The sequence below is a fragment of the Nelusetta ayraudi genome, unplaced genomic scaffold (assembly GCF_046127955.1).
Source record: "Nelusetta ayraudi isolate G7.1 ecotype Tasmania unplaced genomic scaffold, CSIRO-AGI_Nayr_v1 ptg000017l, whole genome shotgun sequence".
In the NCBI taxonomy this organism is placed as follows: domain Eukaryota; kingdom Metazoa; phylum Chordata; class Actinopteri; order Tetraodontiformes; family Monacanthidae; genus Nelusetta; species Nelusetta ayraudi.
The window spans coordinates 8,698,323-8,704,012 of record NW_027466067.1 but is presented as its reverse complement, the minus strand read 5'-3'; positions in this window follow the sequence as shown (position 1 = coordinate 8,704,012).

Genomic DNA, 5,690 nt, shown 5'->3' with positions numbered 1-5,690 from the left:
GATTGTGCTAAGCGTGATTTATTTGTCCAATATGGGTTAATGGGTGTGGTCGGAGAGAGATAGCCATCGTCGGACGCATCGTTCGTCATCCCCCACAGATCATTTGGAACCCGGCAGACGGAAGCCAGCGCGCAGCCAGCGCGCGAGCGAGCAACAGGGAAGAAAATTGGGTTGAGTGTCGCTTAATTCTGCCGCTCTAATCAATAGAGAAATTAACCTTGCGGGCTAATGTGTGCGGGTTGAAGAGGGCAGCCACGCTCCGTTCTTTGATTACCGTCTCGGCGACTCGTGGAAAAAGGCGTCGGCAGCGAACGGGCTCATCAGCTTTGATTATTCAAGGTCCCGGCGTGTCGAAAAGGCCGCAGGGAAGACAAAAGAGAGAAATATGGCGTGCGAAAGGCCCTTTCATTGTTTTATTACTGAGAGATTTGAGGTGTGTGTAGTTTTTGGTTTGTTTGCATTAGTGGGAGAGGGTAGATTCTTTGCATTTTTAACTTTTTTTTTTTGTTGCTAATGACAGGAATAGTGTCTGCCATCGAAACAGTCCCGACGGAAACATGTAGAATTCCAAAATCAAACTTGTTCAGACAATTCAATTTGCACTTTAGCTAACTTTGAGTGAAACCTGGATCCCTCTGATTTTAAGCTAATTCTGAAGTCTCCATCTTGCCTGTTCAATCGGTCTTAAGATTTCAGAAAGTCAGCTTTCTCTTAGCTAGCAAGCTTCCCTTTAAAGCCCCAGCAGAAGAAAACCAGGAAGTGACTGTGAGCGCTAAGTTACGGCTAAGTAGACATTGCAGTAGCCAACAACAAACATCGCTAACAGCTTTTCAGCTTCAAAACCACAGCAACAGCTTCACTTCTTTATTTGCACTAATAAATATCCTTGCACTGTAGCATCCTGGGTAACCTAGCAGTGCTAGTTTTAACGGAGTGGTTAACTAGTAGCACTAGCACTAGCAGGGATGATCGTTTGATTTGAAAGCAGTTTTCATCCAAAATGGTTATGTGTAAAATTAGACAAGTGGTGTATCCGTAGCTGGCTGGCAAAGCTGACTGACCCTTCTGCGGTATATGACTCACACCGTGTTGTGACACGATGTGAACTCCTTGGAAATCAGAATTCCACGCTTGGCAAAAAAAAAAACATCACATTTGAGTTGTTGAGTGCGTCTGCTGTTAGCACTGTTAGACCATATCCATGATATAACAACACACTGCATTTACTGGTGCGATTTCTTCTTCTTTTTTAATATATATAAAAAGAGACCAAGTGGCTGATAGATTATTTTCGCCGATAATATTTTTCACTGATAATGGGGGCTGCCGACACTCAATTTGCTTCCTCTGACTCCCTGACCTGAAATCCCAATTTCAAAGGGGCGTTTCTGACGCTTCGTCAGCAGTCGAGGCAGAAAATCTGACTGCAGAGGTGTAATGACACGCACCATTAATTCAGCGGAAACCAATCGGGCGCGCCAGGCCGCCTTTCACCCGCAGAACTCACCGAGCCTTCGTTCTTTCTCATGCATTTTTATAAGTTCTATGTTTGGTTCCTTTTTTTTTTTTTTTTTTTTCCAGCCCCATCGGCTCATTGAAATCAAAATCTCTTTGACAACTTAACTGTGGCCCCTCCACCCAGACCGACCAACCGGCAGGCAGCAGCAGCACCCAGCCTGCCACACACAAGCCTCTTTGGCCCCACTGCAGACCTAAATTACTGTAATCAGTGGATGAAAAGCAATCAGCAGCCTTGTATGAGCGGCTGGCGGAGCGCCTGACCCCTGGCTCTCTCCACCAATCAGACGGCTGCTGTTTCGATTCACAACTAATCACAACCTGCACTCACAGCGCCGCCGCCGCCGCCACCGCCACCGCCGCCTTCCTCGCATTCGATGGAGGAAGCACTCCTCTCCCGCTTTTGTTCGTTTTTTGTGCCGGGCTGACCGGACTGATGAGGGATGACGCTCCTCCAGGAAGCTCTTTGCTGTGCTTCACTTGGTGGCCGCCATGGTTTCCCTCCTGGCAACCAGCTGCACAGGCCCCACCAGGCGGAGGAGGCACTTTTGGGTTGAGTTTTTGGGATCTAGTTTAGGATCTGGTCTTGCAGCCGTTTTTTGATCACTTTCAGTGAGGAAGAAAGTAGAATGGGAGAAAATAGACAAAAAGGTAAACGCTCAATAGTTACGCAGCTACATTTGGCCCACTGAGAAATGTAACATTTCCAGGTGATTTAGATTAGAATTTCCTCTTAGATCATGTTAAAGCATCATATATTACTGTAAGCCTGACGCAGATCCCACTGAACTACACGCGTTCCCCCAAAATTGAAATATTCAATGATAACACTTCAATATTCACCCTTTGAGAGGATATAACGTTGCCGTTTCAATACTTTTTTTTTAAAAAAAAAAAATCATCTTTGAGAGCAATCGCTACGACGGCAACCAAAATAATGCGGTGTTTCCTTTAAATTCAGAAGGTGAGCGACCGCCTACTTCCTGTGTAATGACTGTGAAGCCGCGTGCTGACCAAACTTTTATGAATAGCCGATGAGAAGACAAGAATGAGGATGGGGGAGGGGGGGGGGGGGGAGGAGAGAGGGGGAGACTGGAGGGGAGATTACCCATGAAAGAGGATGCCGCCGTCTTTGTCACCCACCCCCCCCCCTTATCTAGACACCCCCTCCCCACCCACCCTCTGTCGCCCGCCATCGGGGGTGGATCCCGGCGTTTATCTCCACCATCCAGCCTCGCCGTCTCCTAGCAACCCAGCGCGGATCATTTAACTGCCCCCCATCCTGCTCCATACACTTTTCTAACTGCCATTATTCACGTCTGCTGCTGTGCTTCTTTCCCCCCCCCCCCCTCACCAACACAAGCCCTGTAAACACCCCGTCGGTGTGGCTCTCGGCGTTTTGCGGTGGGGTTTTTTTTGTTTTGTTTTTTGGCCTTTTTTTCTTTTTTTCCCCCAGCGCTGCACTTGTTTCTCTGGCTTGGCGCACTCGAACCGTATCAGTGCCACACTCGAAGCGGACAGACAGGCAGGAGAGGCTTGTACTGTCAGGACGTGTCACTCCGGGATCCAGCAGGTGCACAAAACACACACGCGCGCGCACGCAGACAATCAGTGGGGTAAGACAGGAGTTGGCCCTCACACTGAAAGGCCCTCGCAGAATCAATTAGCATTTAAATTAACGAAGCGCGTAATGAAGAGAGTGCTATCTCTGCTGCAGGAGAGCGACAGACAGGCGTCCGAGCTTATTGTGAATGGGCATCAGCTAAAGCTGCTGAAAAGAGCATCAAAGACATTCAAATAACCGCGGCGCATATTTTGTTCCTTGAAGGAGAGAGTGCCAAATTAAAAGCAGAGGTGCTTTAAATGCGCGGCCAGGACAGTATTGAGTGTTAATACAATCGCATTTCCATATAAAAGTAGTGCTAATAACGCACATAATTAAAGATAAAGTGATTGCATGGAAGAGACCGCCCTTATCTTTCAACATTCATCTCTGCAAATGTGTTTTAAAGGAGGCCGCATCCGCTGCAGATAACCTGACCGATGCTCGGGCCGACGGGCCTCTCTGCTCAGTCCTGTCTCCCAGCCAGCGAGGGCTCCAGTTGGGGGAGGTTCTGTTGAGATATAAATGGCAATTTTATTTTTGGGAGATTTGAGATTCAAATCTATGCAAAAGAAATAAATAAATGAGAACAGGCAAATACGGATATACAAAAACAGATAGAGGTATAAATACATACTGATCAACGCTGTTTAATTGTTGATTATTCTCTTGAGAAAATGCAGTTGTGCGGTCGTTGGGTCAGACAGCTTCTGGTCTACTAAAAAAACACTTACAAAAACAAAAAACAAAAAAATGCCACCGTATATATAGAACTATTTTTGCAGTATTTTCTAAGTTTTTTTGTTTCCCTATTATTATTTTACCTTTCGTCATTTTGTCAGATACATTACTGGGGGGTGAATGAAAGGTGCTCCTATCTGTGTCTGTACTGGCTTTTGTACTTGTGGCAGCTGACATTTGTGCCACACACACACACACACACACACACACACACACACACACACAAACACACACGTTCATGTCGAAAAAAGGGAGACAGTTCAGAGTGACAGACTGATCGCAAACAAATCTGACTGTATTCATAAGTCAGGAAAAAGAGAGACTGTGTGCGTGTGTGTGTGTGCGCGCGTGTTTGTGTGTGTATGTGTGTGCGTGTCTGTGTCTGTGTGTGTGTGTGTGTGTGTGTGCTCGTGTACATGCTGACAGCAGTTGCTGTGCAGCACACAAACCTTATCATACAACAATGTGACAATAGAGAGGGTGAAGAAGAACACAGAGCGAGGGAGGAGGGCTTCCTTCCTCTGCAGCACCACCACCCCCACCACACTACCCCCCCCCCCCTCCCCCCATGTGTCACCGCCATCAAGACACCCACAAACCCCTCCACACCCCGGGAAAAACTGCACGTCGGTTGAATTTTGCATTTTTTTTTTTGTTGTTGTTTGTTTGTTTTTTATTGTTTCCCAGCACAATGTTGGTACCCGTCACCTCATCTTCTTGGCAGTGAAGTGAAGGATGAAAAGTGGAGAACAATCACGAGTTCGGGAGGATGGAAAGATGAAATGAAACATGCATCGAAACCGGCAGAGAGAGAGAAAAAAAAACAGACAGGGAAGGAGGGAGGGAAGACACGAGAGGAGAAAAGAAAGGAGAGAAGAGGTGGAGGGGGGAGCGGAATGCGCCCCTTCCTCGTCGCCCTTCACCGCCGTCGTGACCGTGCACACGCAAATCCGGCAGCGTCCAATGGAGGAGCGCAAGCTCAGCATCCGCCCACTGGCACGCCGCGTCATCGCTGCGAAGCTCGGCCTGCGTGGCGAGGAGAGGCCGCGCCGCGATGCAGCACTTCACCCTGCAGGGGGCTTTTCCTGACCGCGGCTCAGATGATGTGGGTCGAGACCAGACATGAGACACAGTGTGTGTGTGTGTGTGTGTGTGTGTGTGTGTGTGTGTGTGTGTGTGTGCGCGAGTTGACTATTGCACTGCGAAATATGATTCAGCATATGTGCAAAGCCAGTTCATTTTCAGTCTTTTGCCACTTGGCATAAAATCAACAAACTAAACTTTTTTTTTTCCTAGTCAGTCTTTTCATTATTTATGTTTTGAATAAGATGATGGCATTTACTATACACACATATTTATATATATATACATATATGTATATATGTATATATATATATAAAAAGAATAGTTTTCAGTTCATATCATTCATATCAGGAGCCAATGTTTTGGTAAAATTTACAAACAGGACAGATATTTAAAAAATACTTAATTAAATTGAATGCCATCCCAAGTCTAAAATATGTGATTGAAGGGGTTTTTATTTTTATATTCTTATTTTAAAATCGTTCCCTCTATTTACATGCGTCACATTACACTGCGGCACGACGCTCGTATTGTTTTGCTCAGCCTTTTGTCCAACACGCTGTGAACAGCGAGCGGTCTGCAGCAGCTGCAGCTGCAGTACCGTTTCTTGAAGCTAGTCTGCAGTGTTGCCGCCTCCTCAAACAAAACCCTCAATCACTGTTGTCTCCCTCTGTCTGGCTCGAGAGACGGGCGCACACACACACACACACACACACACACACACACACACACACAGAGTGTCTCC